The 17,609-nt window shown below is 46.5% G+C and overlaps 1 long non-coding RNA gene across 4 annotated transcripts in view; it reads left to right on the top strand.

The window, feature by feature from the left end:
• LOC309326841 overlaps positions 1-17,609 on the top strand; it is a 40,361-nt gene that overhangs the window by 10,063 nt on the left and 12,689 nt on the right. For 2 of the 4 annotated variants that reach the window (XR_014150378.1, XR_014150379.1), the window contains one exon: positions 15,637-15,764. This is a non-coding gene — a long non-coding RNA (uncharacterized lncRNA). Of the gene's footprint in view, positions 1-13,151; positions 13,417-15,636; positions 15,769-17,609 lie in introns of those variants that run through there. The other 2 variants (XR_014150377.1, XR_014150380.1) reach the window with 2 other exon arrangements.

Here is a 17,609-nt window from a genome sequence, read left to right as displayed (position 1 = left end):
CAGTTTCCTTAAGGTCCTTGCCGAGATTATGGATAGAGTTGAACCCGTGTCAAGCTCCATGCGGCATGGGGCCCCCTCTATCTGTACCTCTACATAAATTTTCTCTACGTTGGGGTGGGGCAACTGGTATACCTGGAAGTCTGTGAGCTCCGTCGAGTTGCCTTGGTGCGTTGGGCCCCGGGACCTGGGGCTCTTGGATTGATCATCTGATGCCTGGCTTCGGGTGGGCCGAGCCCGACACACCCGGGCGATGTGTCCCAATTTTCTGCACTGCCTGCACTCTGCGTTGCGGAAACGGCAGGTCCTCCTCTCGTGACTTTCTCCACAGCTTGCGCAGTTCCCTCCTTCTCGTCGAGGCAGCTGTGGTATGTGGGCTGCTTGAGTGCGCTGCTGTACTCGGTGCACCTCCTCCCTGTCGGATCCCGAGTCGTTGGTGAGGTCTTCGTGGTGGACCCTCGGTTGGGACGGCTGGCTCAGCCGTGCCTCTTGCGTCGACCTCTCAGCGGCTTCCGTTGCCAGGGCCTCCTCCAGAGCGACCTGGAACGTTAGGTTCTTCTTAGCGTAGAGGCGTCGTTGCAGCTTCTCATCCTTCAGGCCACCGACGAGGCGGTCACGAAGCATGTTCTCCAGCTCTGAGAAGTTGCAGAACCGGGCAGCTTGGCGGAGAGAGGTCACAAACCCAGTTATGGTTTCCCCAGGGGCTTGCCGCTTTGCGTAGAAGGCATTTCGACAAGCCACCACTGAGGGCTGTGGCGAAAAGTGCCCCTTCAGCTGTTCCATTATTGTTTTGTATGGAACAGTAGCGACGTCTTCAGGCGCAAGGAGAGCCCGGGCGATTTCAAATGTCTCCTCTCCGCAGACGCTGAAGAATATTGCCCTCTTCTTGGCGTCTTCTTCATCGGTGACCCCTTTGGCTTCTAGGAGGAAGGTGAAACGGGAGGCGTACGCTTCCCAGTCTCCAGATGCTGGGTTGAATGGCGAGAAGCTGCTGTCAGTTGCCATTCTGAGTTCCTTGTGTCCCGGAGCTGAAGCCTGGATACACGGTGCGAGGCAGCGGTGCGGCAGGTGGCGGTGCTGCGGTGCTGTGTGTGGCAGTCAGCTCAGCGGGATCCCATCCTCGTCGCCAGTGAAATATACTCAGAGTCGCAAAGTGATTTCATGCTCTTTATTCAGCTCATAGTGGTGAGGAGGAATGAATGAATGTCCCCTCAAAGTATCTGCTTTATATACATTATTTACACAATGGGCTGCACATGATTGGCTAATTCCAGGATTCTACTGTAGGCCAATCAGGTTGTGGATTCACTTCTATCTGGAGCATGATTGGGTGGTTCCTGCTAACCAATCATACTGCTGCATTGTTCTAGGACCAATCAGACTGCTGCATTCTGAATCCTATTGTTCTAGGACCAATCAGACTGCTGCCTTTTGGAGCCTATTGTTCTAGGACCAATCAGACTGCTGCAGTTTGGATCCCATTCAACTCAGTACATAACATTTACAGAAAGAATAAAGCAATGTGGGGGTGGAGTTTAAGGCAACTATTTGAAACATTCAGAAAACATAATTGAAATCAACGATGCGCTAAAGATAATACTAAAGCATGTGTTAACACTCTACATGTCTGGATAGACTTTTTTCTTTCTTTCTTTTTTCTTTTTTCTTTCTTGCCTTTATTACCTGCGTATTTTCCAACGGATTTTCGATTGTTAGCAAAGTGTCATATGCAAGTAAGCTTATTTTCTGTTTTCCATTTTTCCTTTTATATTTCCATCGTCTCTAATTACATTGGCCAGAGATTCAATGCCCAATACAAATAAAATTGGGGAAAGGGGGCATCCTTGTCTTGTACCTCGGGCTAGTGTTCTTTGTTGTGTTATACCATCGTTCACTACAATGGATGGGTAAAAGGTAAAGGACCCCTGGATGGTTAAGTCCAGACAAAGGTGACTATGGGGTTGCAGCACTCATCTCACTTTCAGGCCGAGGGAGCCAGTGTTTGTCCACAGGCAGCTTTCCGGGTCATACGGCCAGCAGGACTAAACCGCTTCTGGCGCAACGGGACACTGTGATGGAAACCAGAGCGCACAGAAACATCGTTTACCTTCCTGCCGCAGCGGTACCTATTTATCTAGTTGGCATGCTTTCGAACTGCTAGGTTGGCAGGAGTTGGGACAGAGCAACGGGAGCTCACGCTGTCGCGGGGATTCGAACCGCCGACCTTCTGATTGGCAAGCCCAAGAGGCTCAGTAGCTGAGACCACAGCGCCACCCGCGTCCCTAAATGGACTACAATGGATAGTCTTGCCTAAAACAACAGCATTTTTAAGCAGAGCACAGTGAAAGCGAATATCTGTTGTCAACAGGCAGGGAGTTCCAATATGTGGGATAATGCAGTTTATTTGCACTCTTGCATTCTTTTGTCCCCTGGGACAAGGGCAGGAAAGGATCATGTGACCTGGAACGCCCCTCCTCCCCTCCCCCCATGTTACCAATACAACATGAAGCCACATGGTTTTCACCAGAAGACAGCAAATGACTCAGACCAAAGTCACCTTCATTACTTTGAGCAAGAATAAGGTGCTTTTGGTTCCCATTTTCTGCTCATTTTCTGTATCACCCAAGCGCCAACTATGCTGGCCTGTTGATTTTTTAAATGTTACCAACTTTGGCCAAGCTTGGGGTTCTGCTGAACATGCAGAGAGACTTTGCATGTGTGTGTCTTTAGTAACTATCACCCCCCCCCGCAAAAAAATTGGCTGTTAGGAATATTCCCAGAGTAAATTGCAGCAGAATTACAGGCACAATAAACAAAGCGACAAGCAAAACAATAAATAATGGCATATGGTAGAGTTGCGATACATCTGGAAATTGCCAATAAAGTTCAACAACTTAATAACTTTTGTGCTTGAATTTTCACTTTTTTGAAATATGGCAACCCTACATAAGGAGAGCCTGCTGGAAGAGTTAATTATGGCCCATCTAGTCATAGCGACTGGGACATTCGCAGGGAAACCAAAATGCTAGTTTACAAAGCTATTGTACTACCAACCTTCCTGTATGCTTGTGAAACACGGACCGCTTATAAACGCCATCTCCAACTCCTCAAAAACTCCTCAAAAGATTCCATCAACGGTGTCTCCGAAAAATTTAACACATCACTTGGGAAGACACTTGGGAAGCAAAGATCACCAGTGTCGAAGCAATGATTCTTCAACATTAACTTCGCTGGACTGGTCATGTTGTGTAGATGCCTGATTGCATGGCTATTCCCTCCCCCTCCACAGGTGGAATAAATAACGACACTGGACACAAGCATTTTGGTTAATGGGTGAAAATGGCCACAACTTTATTGATTACAGGTAAGAGGGGTATTGGCTTTAGGCATTGGCCCTAACAGACTATCCGGTCTAACCGGGAAGGGTTAAGCACCAACAGGGGAAGCCACCCGAGATGCATATCCCTAGGCGCTCCCCGATGGGTTACCGCTCGGGGGCGCGCTTTAGGCCCTAGCCTCCGTAGGTTTCGGACGAGGCGACGCCCCTCGGAGTCTTTTAACGAACTACCCTTCAAGCATTGGGGGAGGTGATGGCGTTCCTCCCCCCCGATCTCATTTGTTTGACTATACCCTGGCCAATGCCTACCGCCAAAACCAAAGGGAGTTGTGACGTTTTGCTATGAGGTAGGCGAAAAAAACAAGTGGCTCCAAATCCAGCCAATTAGCCAAATGGAAAAACTCCTACCAGGCCCCTTGCGGCGACCAGCTGAAGCCCATAGCAAAGTGAAGGGCAAACCTAAAGGGCGGGAGGGTGGGAAACCGCGTCTGCTGCAGAGGCGAAAAGGGGCGAGCCCAGGGCTGCCCCGACCCTAAGTGGCCTCTGGTCGGCCCGCCCCCACCGCCAGCCGATTGGCTGGCGCTGGGTGGGATGTAAATTAAGGGAATCCCTGCATCTTGCGAGGCTGGCGCCAGCCCCGCAGGAGTGTGGGCGGGGTCGGGAGCCCGCAACCCCCCCCCTGAAGCTCGGTAGTGGCATTATCATCTTCCAAAGCAACTACTATATTCCGAACTTTAAAAGGGGAAGTGTAATGCTGATGGTCAATAAAAGAGGTTTAAAGACTCTCAAGGCAAATCTTTAAAAATGTAGTATAAACACTGACAATTGGGAAACACTGGCCTGCGAGTGCTCCAGTTGGAGAACAGCCTCTACCAAAGGTGTCATGGGCTTTGAAGACGCTTGAACTCAGGACGAAAGGGAGAAACATACTAAGAGGAAGGCATGTTTGGCAAACCCTCGCTGTGATCAACTCTCATCTGGAAACCTACATCCCCACTGTGGAAGGACGTGTGGATCCAGAATTGGCCTCCACCGTCACTTACGGACTCACTGTTAAGACCGTGTTCAGGCAAGACAATCTTACTCAGCTACAAGTGAAAGCCAGAGAAAGCTTTTTTTTTTTTTTTTTAAAAAAAAAGCAAGTTTCCCCAATACTATGCATGCTTACATGTTGTTCTCAGAAACATATGACCAAGTTTTGCTTTGTCTTCTTGTGTTGCAAGTTCCGGGAGGGGGGAGGGGGAATCTGCTTAGAAATTAAACAGAGAAACGTTTGCATTTTAAGGCACACTGTTTCACATTTTGCACTCTTTTTTCGGGTAGAGAACAACATCGCAAAATTTTGTTTAATGAATTGCTCTGGGCAGTTTGAATTTCTCCCCAACCCCCTGACATCCCTATCGGAGACCTACAGGCCGCTTCTGTGGTCTGTCTGGACAGGTGCGTGAGAGGAATGTGCAAAAGCCACAACAACAAGGGAAGAGCCTGCTCTGGGGCCATCTAACCCAGCCTCTTCTTCTCACAGTGGCTGACCACATGCCTATTGGAAACCCGCAATCAGGATTCGAGCACAAGCGCCTTCTCCCCTTCTGTGGTTTCCAGCACAACGGACATTCAGAAGCACTGCTGCCTCTGACCATAGTCATCAATAGCCCTCTCCTCCATGAATTTCTCCAGTCCTTTTTTTTTTTTTAATGATTTTTATTAACTGGCCAATCACATCAAATTAAATCACATCGCATAAATTCCAAATTACAAAGCCAAATTTTTAAATTTTGTTGGGGGAACCCATACTTCAAGATCCAAAGGGGGATTCAGATCATCTTATTACTGCGTTAATGTCCAAATCAGTCCCAAACAGTCCAAACAAAGTTCATAATTCTATCCAGTCTTGGTGTTTCCACATCATATCTTGTTCATATAATTTCTCTTTTTCTTTTACGATCTCTTCTGTTAGTCTCCTTAAGCCGATAAACAAATATAATAAACCCGTGTGGATTTCCCGTTCCTCCAAACTAAGTCCAGATGGTTTCCATATATCTCCTTCGTAGATAACATCACTCTTTCCATCATAAATTAGGCATTTGTCACTCTTAAGTCCCACCGAGAAGTTGATCTCCTCCCAGACCCAAGAGCTCCAACAATGCCTCCCAAAATGGCGACGGCATTTTTAACTGCGTCATTCCAAAACTCTTAGCTTTCCAGCTTCGTCTTGAAATATTGCTTTGGTTCGAAAGTTTATCTCCACACAGCCTTAAATCCACAGCTTAAGTCCTTAATTTCTGACTCGTTAGGGGAGGGGATTCTTGTTTAATCACATAAAAAAAGGAAAGGCAGGTTTTTCCCCCCCTCCTCCCTCAGTCATTTGTCATACCGTATCTTGACGTATCTTCTCATATTTTATTCTTGTCTTGTTATCAGAGATCTCTTCTGTCAGCAGTCTTTACTCCCCCTTTTTCCTTGAAGTATGTGCAATTTATCTTGTCCAAATTGTTTCTTTTGAAGATTCTTGCAACTAGCGGCGCGAATCAGGGACGGCGTCCAGGAGTGCCGGAATCCCACAGGAGGGCTTTGTGCCTAGTACCCCCACCCCCACAAATTCGGGGGTGGTATAGGGCACAGCAGGCAAGGGCTGTCCCCCCCACAATCCTGGGGGGGGGTGTTAAGGAGGCTAATTACCCCCATAGTAGCCTCCAAATTACCTCATGTGGGTCGGAGAGATGTTATTGTCAGCCATCTTCCGATGCGCCACCTAGTGGCCCCCCCTATCCAGTCCTATTTTAAAGCCATCCAAGTTTGTGGCCATCTCTTCCTCCTGCAGGAGGGAGTTCCACAGTTACGTGCTGTGTAGTTTTCCTTCTACCTGTCCTGAATCTTCCAAAATTTAGCTTTGCTGGATGCCACCAAGTTCTAAAATTGTGAGAGAGGAATTACATTTCATTTCATATTTTATTTTTATGCAGCTCATCTCACTGGGTTGCTCCAGCCACTCTGGGCAGCTTCGAACAAATCAAAACATCTAACATTAAACATCTAAGACAGTAAAACATCTAACATTTTCCAACAGGAAAGCCCAAAATAACTTTTGTAAAAAAAAAAAACACAGACAAAAACAAACCCAGAAGCTTTTCTTTTGGAAATTAGAGGGACAAAACTACCTAAATTCTATAGAAATTTATTCATGTACTGTATGCTACTACAGCAGCAAAAATGCTACTTGCCCCAAAATGGAAATAAGCAGAAGTCCCAGCAAAGGAAGAACGGATACAAAAACTTATGGAATATGTGGAAATGGCGAAACTTACCGGAAGAATAAGAAATCAAAATAACAAACGTTTTTATAAAAGAATGGAAATGGTTTATTGAATATTTACAGATAAGTTGTAAACAGATAAAAACATTGGCAGGGTTATGGTAATAACCTACAGATTCATAAAAGCATATGTTGAAAGTAGATAATTAAAGGAGCAAATTAAATGAATTTGGATAGGCAGGAAATATTTTAAAAAAATTAAGGAACCTCAGGAAGAGGGGTAAGGAAGTGCAACTGCGAAATGTTAAATCGATTGTAAAACTAATGAAATGTATAAACTTGAAAAAGTATAAATGAAAACATAAAAAGGAAAGGAAAGTCCCAAATGTCGTAACCTTCTCTGCCTTGCAGGGACGTCGCTCTAGCTAAGTCGTAGCTGTCTGCCGACGTCTGTCTCTTTAGGGTGGGATATTTGGGGGTTTGGGGGGGTTTGAAACTGAGAGAGCCACACGTCAGTTGGGGGTTGGATGTGGGGAGCAAGGGGTCGGAGGCTGGGATCCTCGCTGTCAGTATCTGGGAGTGCTGCATTCCCTCGTCTCTGGCAAATATTTCTCTTCACACCCAGCTGCTGTTGACAGCTTCCCAGCCTTGGCTTGCTTTCTGGAATCCTGGTCTTTTTATATCGAGACAAAAAGAAGAAGGGGATAGCTTATGGGGTGGGTGGCGGCAGTGGGGTGGGGGTGGGGGTGGGGGAGAAGAGTTAATTATCTTGAGGCCTTTGTCTCTCCTCCCGCGCTAGGGAAAAAGCATCTGCGGGAGAGAGGCTGGAGGAATTGAATCTGGCCCGGTTCCCTGAACATAATGTCCACTTAGTTGGTATAAAGTGGTGATACCCAAACAAGAGTGCAACTGTTATCCAGGAAGAGGTGTGAGATTCCGGGGATTTGGAGGGGGGGCACACACGGACAAAGAGGGTGTTGGTGCAGAGATGCATCTGCGCAACCCAAGCCTAATGTCATCTGCAACAGAATTTGGGTTGAGTTGACCTCACTGCCGCCGAAACTGTGTCCCATCCCCTGCTATGGGGAATTAGCTCTCACCGAGCCATCTCTGCTGGCCCCTTCTGTCCCGAGCCCCCAAACCCACAACTCGGGCCCCTCCTCTCAGCCCCTCAACCTCATGAACTCCATTCCTTTGCTTGGCTGAGGCAAGCTCTTATCTCTGAACCAGAAGTCTCAGTTGCCCCATACTTGCCCCTTCCTGCTCTAGCCGTGCCCCACAACCATCCTCAAGCCCTGACAAGTATCCCCCCCCCCACAAAAAAATAACCCCACACAGCCTGCATTGAGATACATCAGGGCTCGTATGCCACAACAGCAGCAAGAATACTTATTGCAAAGTATTGGAAGACACAAGATCTACCCACCTTGGAAGAATGGCAGATGAAAGTAATGGACTATATGGAATTGGCGGAAATGACTGGCAGAATCCGAGACCAGGGAGAAGAGTTGGTGGAAGAAGATTGGAAGAAATTTAAAGATTATTTACAGAAACACTGTAAAATTATTGAATGTTAAAATGATGTTGGAATGAAACGAAGCGGTTTTAGTAATAAGGTTAAATAGGAATATGTAAAAATGGATTGATATTAGATGAAAACACAAAGTTATAATATGTGAAGATAAAGAACTAAGATAAAACAAAGAGGGTAAGGATTTGCTGAACTAACTATCTGAACTGGAATACAAAAAAGGGAGGTGTGAGGAAGTCATGAAAATAAGTAAATGAATTGTAAGATATAGAAAGAGGGATTTATTTTTAATTGTTTTTACTTTTTCTGGAATTTGTATTTTTTCTTTTTTCTTTTTACCATTTTTGTAACCTTTCTCTTATTGAAATTTTAATAAATATTATTTTTTTTAAAAAAATGAGATACATCAGGGCTCCTCAGGTTGGGCCTGGGCCCTCCAACACCCCACCTTTATCCCAGTTCTGCTGATCTCTTTTACCAGACCCTCCAAATTTCCAGGGACTGCCCCAGATTTAAAGAAGCCGTCTGGGTTTCTCAGTTGATCCCAGAATGTCCCGCTTTTCCTTTGGACATCCCTATTTTCACCGGAGAATGTTGGAGGGTATGGAGTTATGTGACCCCCCCAAGCCAAGGAGATAAGTACGGTAACTAGACAACTTTTAGAAGACATCTGAAGGCAGACCTGTAAAGTCATATCTTGGGTTACAGACACTTCAAGTTGCGTTTTTTTGGGTTATGGACGCGCCGAAACCCGGAAGTAGCGGAACGGGTTACTTCCGGGTTTTGGCGGTCGCGCATGCGCAGAAGACCAAATCGCAACCTGTGTGTGCGCAGACGTGCCGCTGTGGTTTGCGAATGCTGTGGTTTGCGAATGTGCATCTCGCACAGATCACGTTTGCAACCCGAGCACCCACTGTATAGGGAAGGTTTTTTTTAAAAAAAAGTCTAATGTTTTATTATGTTTTTATATATGTTGGAAGCCACCCGGAGTGGCTAGGGCCACTGAGTCAGATAGGCGGGGCACTATTATTATTATTATTATTATTATTATTATTATTATTATTAAAAATAGGACGTCCCTATATTCATTGGAGAAATGTTGGAGGGCATGTCAGCGGCTATGCTTTTGCCTCCATGGTCAGAGGCACCAATGTTTCTGAATACCAGTTGCTGGAAACCGCAGAAAGTGAAAATTATATACCTTTAGGTGCCAGGCAAAAAACGTTCCTCTTTAACCAGTCCTTTGGCTGATTGACATCCAACCAACACCCTTTTAAAATGTGTTGGGTAGGTGTGGGATTATTGGATTGTTCTTGTTCTTGTTTTTATTATGCGTTTTATGCTGTTGGCGATTTTATCTTGTGAACCCCTGAGACCTGCGCGTATAGGGTGGTAAAAAAGGTAAAGGTACCCCTGCCCGTACGGGCCAGTCGTGTCCGACTCTAGGGTTGTGCGCCCATCTCACTTAAGAGGCCGGGGGCCAGCGCTGTCCGGAGACACTTCCGGGTCACGTGGCCAGCGTGACGAAGCTGCTCTGGCGAGCCAGCACCAGTGCAGCACACGGAAACGCCGTTTACCTTCCCGCTATAAAGCGGTACCTATTTATCTGCTTGCACTTAGGGGTGCTTTCGAACTGCTAGGTGGGCAGGAGCTGGGACCGAAAGACGGGAGCTCACCCCGCCGCAGGGATTCAAACCGCCGACCATACGATCGGCAAGTCCTAGGCGCTGAGATTTTACCCACAGCGCCGCCCGCGCCCCAGTATAGGGTGGTATACGAATTTAATAAAAAATTTTAAAATGCTCTTGTGCCCGGGTCCCGCTTGCGGGTTTCCCGCAGGCATCTAGTCTAAGGCTACCAGATTTTTTTCAGTGAACCCAGGGACACTTTTCAACTTCCTACTAAATAGATGGATTTTGTCAGGGGACTGATTTGTAAATCCGGGGACTGTCCCCGGGAAGCGGGGATGTCTGGCAACCTTAATCTAGTCAGCGAGAACGGGATCCTGGCCTCGATGGGTCATGGGTTTCTGATCCAGCCAGGCTCTTCTGGTTTTCCTCTCATCCCTCGCATCAGCTTGCCTGACGCCTTCTAAGCCAGGCCCCAAACCCACAAAGAGACGAGGGTCAGCAGGGGGCTGGGCGAGAGAGAGACAACTGTCTTTCGGAGGGAGGAGTGGAGAAGGGAGGGGGGTTGGGTTGTCCTTGTTTTAATTCTCAGATTTAGAGCACCTGCTAGACCCAAAGACTCTGAGAACATCGTGGCACGACTGGGCGAGGCAAACACAAATCGTTTTGAAACTTTGCAACTATAGGTATTGAATGCGCCAGACTTGCCAGCTAGAGAGCTCTGGCAGTTGCCCTGGGGCCCAGGACACCGCAAGATATAGCAAAGGGCACTTAAGAACATGTTCCTGATGGAGTCACACATATATGGGAAGAAGAGAGAATAATATGTCTTAGGAAGGGGGAAACTAAGTGGGCACGAGTTCAGGTTATGAGTTTTGTAAATGGGGGGGGGGTGTCTCTACACTTTTCACCTTGCAGCCCTTTCCAGCCGGTAAGCACTCTGTCTGCAGGTAAGCGACTTTCTGTTTATAGACTTGTAGACTAGGAAGGGAACCCGAGAGTCATCTAATCCAAGGGTCCCCAAACTAAGGCCCGTGGGCTGGATAAGGCCCAAGGGACTCGTTTATCTGGCCTGCGGCGACCCCCACCACCTGCTCTCACCAGCGCTGCGCTGCACAGCTGCCCACTTCCGGGTCAGAGGAGCACCGGAAATAGCTTGAGCGCATGTGCAAGCGTTATTTGCACATACGCAAGCGTTATTTCCAGTGCACATCCAGGTCAGAGGAGGCCCGTGCACATGCGCACAAGCTATTTCCGGTGCTCCTCCGACCCAGAAGTGCGCCGGAAATAGCGTGTGTGCACACGTATGGGCCCGCGCTCCCCCGCCCTCCAGCCCGCCGTGCGATCGGCACTGGAGACACCGGCCCGAGGTGTGGTAAGTTTGCTGCCCCCTGGTCTAATGCAACCCCCTGCAATTCAGGAATCTCGGCTAAAGCGCCCACGGCAGATGGCCACCCAGCCTCTGCTTAGAAACCTCCAAGGAAGGTTAACCTCTGGGGGAAACGTTGGAAAAGTGACTTGAAGTTTACAGCATGTTGTTCTTTGAAGGAGAACTCCCTGAAAATGATTCACAGATGGTATGGGCTTGCTAAGATGTATGAGACAGAATCGGGTAAGTGCTGGAGATGCAAAGAAGTGGAAGGAACGTTCTTTCATATGTGGTGGACTTGCAAAAGGGTAAAAGAGTACAGTGGTGCCCCGCAAGACGAATGCCTCGCAAGACGAAAAACTCGCTAGACGAAAGAGTTTTCCGTTTTTGAGGTGCTTCGCAAGATGAATTTCCCTATGGGCTTGCTTCGCAAGATGAAAACGTCTTGCGAGTTCTTGCGAGTTTTTCCCCTTCCTCCCCCTTTTTCTAATCCGCTAATAGCCGCTAAGCTGCTAATAGCGCTAGTCCGCTAATCCGCTAATAGGCGTACTTCGCAAGACGAAAAAACCGCTAGACGAAGAGACTCACGAAACGAATTAATTTCGTCTTGCGAGGCACCACTGTATTGGGAAATGATCCACAATGAATTGGAAAAAAGGTTTTAAATTACTTTAAAAACAACAACCAGAGTTCTATCTGTTTTGGGATAACTCAGACTGAAACCCCAGGTGTCAAAAAAAAAAGGTTGTTTATGTATGCCACTACTGAGGCCCATGTTTCGTTAGCCCCAAATTGGAAAATGGGCGAGGTCCCAACGAAAGAAGAGTGGCAACTTAAGTTGACAGAATGTGCGCAACTCGCAGACTTAACATATAGAATGAGAGAACAAGAAGAACATACGTTTAAAGAAGATTGGAAAACGTTTATTTTATATATGGGAAATAATGGTGTACAGCTGAAAACACCGGCAGCATTAAGATAAATTCAACAGTTTTGATGGATGCAATAATGGAATACTGAATGGTATGGTTTTTGTAAAACATGCTGGGATTTATGATATGTAAAATGAACCATGGAAAGAGAAGAAAGGAAGTCACTGATATCTTAAGGAGGTAAAACAGGTATCTTAAGTTGTAAAACAGAAAACTTAATAAAAATTATATACAAAATAAAAAAACCTATAAGGAAGGGGAGTCCAACACTTCCCAAGGGTTGAACAGCTCTTGCCACCCGAAAGTTCTTCTTGATGTTTAGTCAGAATCTCCTTTTGAAGAAGAATCTTGCCATTTGAAGACGTTGGTTCGAGTCCTGGCCTCTGGAGCGGGAGAAAAAAAACTCGCTCCATCTTTGTTGCAAAAGTGGAGAGCATGTTTTAAGTTGTTTTTATATGCAATGACAGCAGCAAGAATATTATTATTGCACAAAAATGGAAGCAAGAAGAATTACCGACGTAAGAAGAATGGCAGATGAAATTAACGGACTATGCAGAATTAGATAAATTAACAGGAAGGATTCGAAACCTGCGGGACCAGAGATTCTTAGAAGACTGGAGTAAATATTTGAACTATTTGAAAAGCAATTGTAATTAACAGATTACGCTAGTAGGACTGCAAGAAGTTCTGTAAGGAGGACTACTCGAAATATTGCAAGAAAGACTATGAAGAGAGTTGTTAGTTAATAGATAATTAAAAGTAATAGAGAAATAAAGAAATGCAGAACAAGTGATAAAGAACAGAAAATCTTCAGAGGTTGTTGACGGAAGTCTAAAATATTGTATGAGATAAGAATTTATGTTAAATTATTGTTGGAAATGATATGTTAAAAAACCCCAATAAAAATGTATATATAAAAAGCAAAAGTACAGAGCATGGGTTATTATTTATGTGCAAAGTAAGTACTGTCTTTTTTAGAGAAATAAATAAACTGACAAAACAAGATGGGAGTCATGGGCTTCCACGGGGCTGAACCAGTTCGGAGCTGGTGCAGATTAATAGGCAGAGGACTGACAAGTACACTGCTCCCCACTTTTCTTCCAGCTCACAGCTGTCTCCTGCCCCTCCCTCCCCACGACCTAAGACCCTCCCCTCGCCAGCCAGGGCAGCATCCCCTCCTCCTGTCAGATTAATCCCAAGCAAGAAGAGGCAACGGGATATTGAGTTCTGGAGCCCTCAGACCACCAGGTACTTTTGCATACTAGGAATGTATCAAGCTGTACATTTGGGCTGGGCTGGGGAGGCGCAGAGATTTCCTTTTCTGCAAATGTATTTTTATTTCCTTCTGTAACGTATACAAAACCGTAAATCGAAAGATGAGATGTAAATCGAAAGATGAGAGGCAAAACTATAAAGGCAAAACTATAAAGAGGCAAAACTATAAAGCAGAGGCAAAACTATAAAGCAGGGGTAGAATGAGTTGTGCCTGGGTTAAATTTGGAAAAAAGTGCAAGTAAAGAATATCGGCATGATTTGATTGTCAAGCGTAGTTCCAATTTTTCTGGGCTTGTGATGAGGTTTGTCTTGAAAATGATGGTTCCTCTGCATGTGTAATAAAAGGAATGCCAAATGATATAAAATGTGTCCTGTCGAAATCTCAAATTATGAGTAGTTTTCTACATTATTGCTATATTCCAGAGCGAGCGGTAAGATTCTGGGTTGTTTTCCATTGAGTTGCAATGACTATTTGAGCTGCCGAGACCATATACAAGACCAATTCTTTTGACAATATATCTGTATTGAACTTACTCAGCAGCATTCATCTTAGACCATGGCGTAGAGATTTTCTATTGGGGAAAAGAGGCATTTCGGTGCAAAGAGGGAATATTTTGGGCTCCCTTTGTTTTCCATTCTCTACAAGATGCTCAGCTTGCTTGGGAGAGAGACACAGAGAGAAATAAGAGGTGGTATATGAAGCTTGCAAGAAGAGGCAAGCTTTGGAGCTACACAGAGCAGTTTATCACACGGGCCAGGAAGATAGCTCCATTCCCAGTTGTCTATAGGCACTTTAAGAGCAACATCGCCGGTTAAGGAGATGGTGCTGGGAGATTCAGATTCATTATCCTGTTGGTGCTGATCAATGTTTTAATGCACTTTTAAGTGGACATTAAACGTGTGTTGTGATTAGGCTGTTATCTTTCTGCCTGAAGTTAATGATGTCTGCATTTATAACCAAGGTGTCTTCCTGGGGAGCTGTTTGGAGGCAGTTTTGAACAGGGAGTTCCCCGACAGCTCCCTCCCACTGGGTACGATACAATACAATGATACGATAATCTTTATTGTCATTGCCTCATACAGAACAACAAAATTGAAAAATCTACATCAGACATTCAAAAACCAACAAGCCTGCTAACCCAGCTATCCCAACCTGGTGAGCCCCCTAAAAACTCTGATACCCCATTTTTAAATACAATATACTCCCATACAGACTCCTTAAAGGTAAAGGTAAACGGACCCCTGACCCTTGGGTCCAGTCGTGGCCGACTCTGGGGTTGCGGCGCTCATCTCGCTTTATTGGCCGAGGGAGCCGGCGTACAGCTTCCGGGTCATGTGGCGAACATGACTAAGTCACTTCTGGCGAACCAGAGCAGTGCACGGAAATGCCGTTTACCTTCCTGCCACAGTGGTACCTATTTATCTACTTGCACTGGCGTGCTTTTGAACTGCTAGGTTGGCAGGAGCAGGGACCGAGCAACGGGAGCTCACCCCGTCACAGAGATTTGAACCGCCGACCTAATGATCGGCAAGTCCTAGGCTCCTTAAAGGTATTGGGACCCCTGACCATTAGGTCCAGTCGTGGCCAACTCTGGGTTGGTTGCGGCGCTCATCTCGCTTTACTGGCCGAGGGAGCCGACATACAGCTTCCGGGTCATGTGGCCAGCATGACTAAGCCGCTTCTGGTGAACCAGAACAGTGCACAGAAACGCCGTTTACCTTCCCGCTGGAGTGGTGCCTATTTATCTACTTGCACTTTGATGTGCTTTCAAACTGCTAGGTTGGCAGGAGCTGGGACCGAGCAACAGGAGCTCACCCCATCGCGGGGATTCAAACCGCCGACCTTCTGATCGGCAAGTCCTAGGCTCTGTGGTTTAACCCACAGCGCCACCCGCACCCTCCTAGGCTCCTTACAATGTGTTTAAAACCAAAATCGCATTCAGATAGAAACTGTTTCTCAGGCGGCTAGTCCTAGTCTTTATAACCCTGTCCCTTCTTCCAGAAGGCAGAAGCTGAAAGAGATCATTTCCGGGGTGCGCACTGTCCTGCGCTATCTCTCCAGCTTTCTTATGGCACCTGGAAGCATAGATTTGATCCAAGGTGGGAAGAGCGCACCCAATTATTCTCTCCGCAGTCTTTACAACCCTGGACAGCACTGTTTTTTCCCTGACCGTTCAGCTCCCAAACCACACACAGAGACCATAAGTCCCATAACAACAGTCATAGAGTTGGAGTCATCTAGTTCAACCCCCTGCAACCTGAGAGGGTGGAGGAAGCAGGAAAAGGCCTGTCCCTCATTGTTGACTTTTGGCAGGTGGAGGTAAAGATGGCAGCATTGGTGAGGGAAAACTAGGACACACAGCCGTTCGGCAAGACCAACGAACCGCCTGCATCCCCACAGCACCCTGAAGGAGTACGACAGACACTGCTTGGATGGCTGAGGTAAGTCCAGGAGTTAATCCCAACCTCCGGGAACCAGAACGTTATTGAGGATCCACCGTATGAATTAAGCCCGTCTGTGGTCCCTTCTCTTAGCAATGGAACTGGCAGATTGCTAAGAAATAATATGCAAGAAGAGCAGGTTCAGACCAAATGTCCCTCTAGCCTAGCATCCTGCTCCCAAAAGAGGTCAATACAGTAATAATAAAAAATAATAATAATATTTATTTATACCCCGCCCTCCCCAGCCTACACCGGGCTCAGAATGGCTAACACCCGATATAAAAATAAATTGATTAAAATACAACTTTAAAACAAGATTAAAATACATTAAAACACTAAAATACAGCCTCATTTCAATGGAAACTCAAATCAAAAACTTTATGGGGGATGAAAACATCAGGTCTTCACCAAGGCTAAGGTCAGCCAGGTCCCGCCCCCCCCGCCACAAGGAAGTTCATCAATAGGAAACTGCCTTATGCAGAGTCCATCTAGCTCAGCACTGCTTACACTGGCTGGCAGCCGCTTGCGAGGGTTTCAGGCCGGGAAATCACCCAGACCTACCAGGAGGTGCCATCGGGGCCTTTCGCTGCGCAAGGCAGATATCCCACCACAGAGCTTACAGGCCTAAGCCAGCTGTGAATATGTTGGAGGCCTCTTTTGTGTTTATTATTGACGATATCGAGCTCAGGGTTGCCCTGCCTCTTGACATGGAGCTGGGAAATGAAATACCTTATTTTTTGCTCTATACGACTCACTTTTCCCCTCCTAAAAAGTAAGGGGAAATGTGTGTGCGTCTTAAGGAGCGAATGCAGGCTGCGCAGCTATCCCAGAAGCCAGAACAGCAAGAGGGATTTCACTGCGCAGCAATCCCTCTTGCTGTTCTGGCTTCTGAGATTCAGAATATTTTTTTCCTTGTTTTCCTCCTCCAAAAACTAGGTGCGTCTTGTGGTCTAGTGCGTCTTATAGAGCAAAAAATATGGTACTTCTCCTTGTCGCAGAGTCCCAGGCAGCCTGGAATATTGCGGGCTCTGAATGACATGAATGGAATCATTGAGTCCGAAGGGACCCTGAGGGTCATCCAGTCCCACCCCCAGCAATGCAGGAATCTCAGCTAATAGAAGTGGAACAGGTGGGGCACCTGTTCGTGAGAGGGGGTTGTTTTGGGGTAGGGGCCAAGGCTGCGATTTAAGGGCGTATGGCGTCCTTCTCACACCGCCCTTCCCCGAGCCGCTTTGCAAGGCTGGGATCTAATCAGATACCCCCTGGAAAATGCACCCCGCCTTTATGTGTAGCTTGGCTCGCTCGCTCGAGCTGCGCGGAGCACTTTGCTCTCCATTTTCTTTCTCGGAGCGAAGAGCCCAAAGGCACCCCTTCTCCCTTGCAGAAACAGAGCTGCTCCAGGATGTGAGGAACTGCCTGGGCATTTTCCCAGAGAGGAATGTTTCAGTGCAATTTTCCCAGCTGTTTCAGGCAGGAAGTCAGATCGACTTGCCCAGGAATGGCCTCGTCGTGGGTATTTTTTTGTTGTTGTTGTTAAAAACAATATCTATCAATAGCCCCCTTCTAATCCTCCCAAGTCTATTTTAATAGTGCTGACCTATTTTAATCAGTTTAATCAAGGGATCCGGCATAAGACAGCCTAATCTATACATCTGCGTGCTTTCATCTCTTCTAATCTCCCTGAATATTGGGCTTAATGCCTCTGATCCCTTTTAGGCACCTACCAGCCTGGCCTAATCTCATTTGCACATATGCATATTTTAATCTGCCTTTTGTTCAGCACCTGACACCCCCTCGCCTTTCCTTTTGCATCCCCAACAAATTTTTCGATGGGAATTTTCTGCT

The sequence above is a fragment of the Podarcis erhardii genome, assembly GCF_964252035.2.
Source record: "Podarcis erhardii genome assembly, chromosome: 13".
NCBI lineage: Eukaryota > Metazoa > Chordata > Lepidosauria > Squamata > Lacertidae > Podarcis > Podarcis erhardii.
Note: the sequence above shows the minus strand (reverse complement) of the source record. Positions and strands in the feature narration are given on the sequence as shown.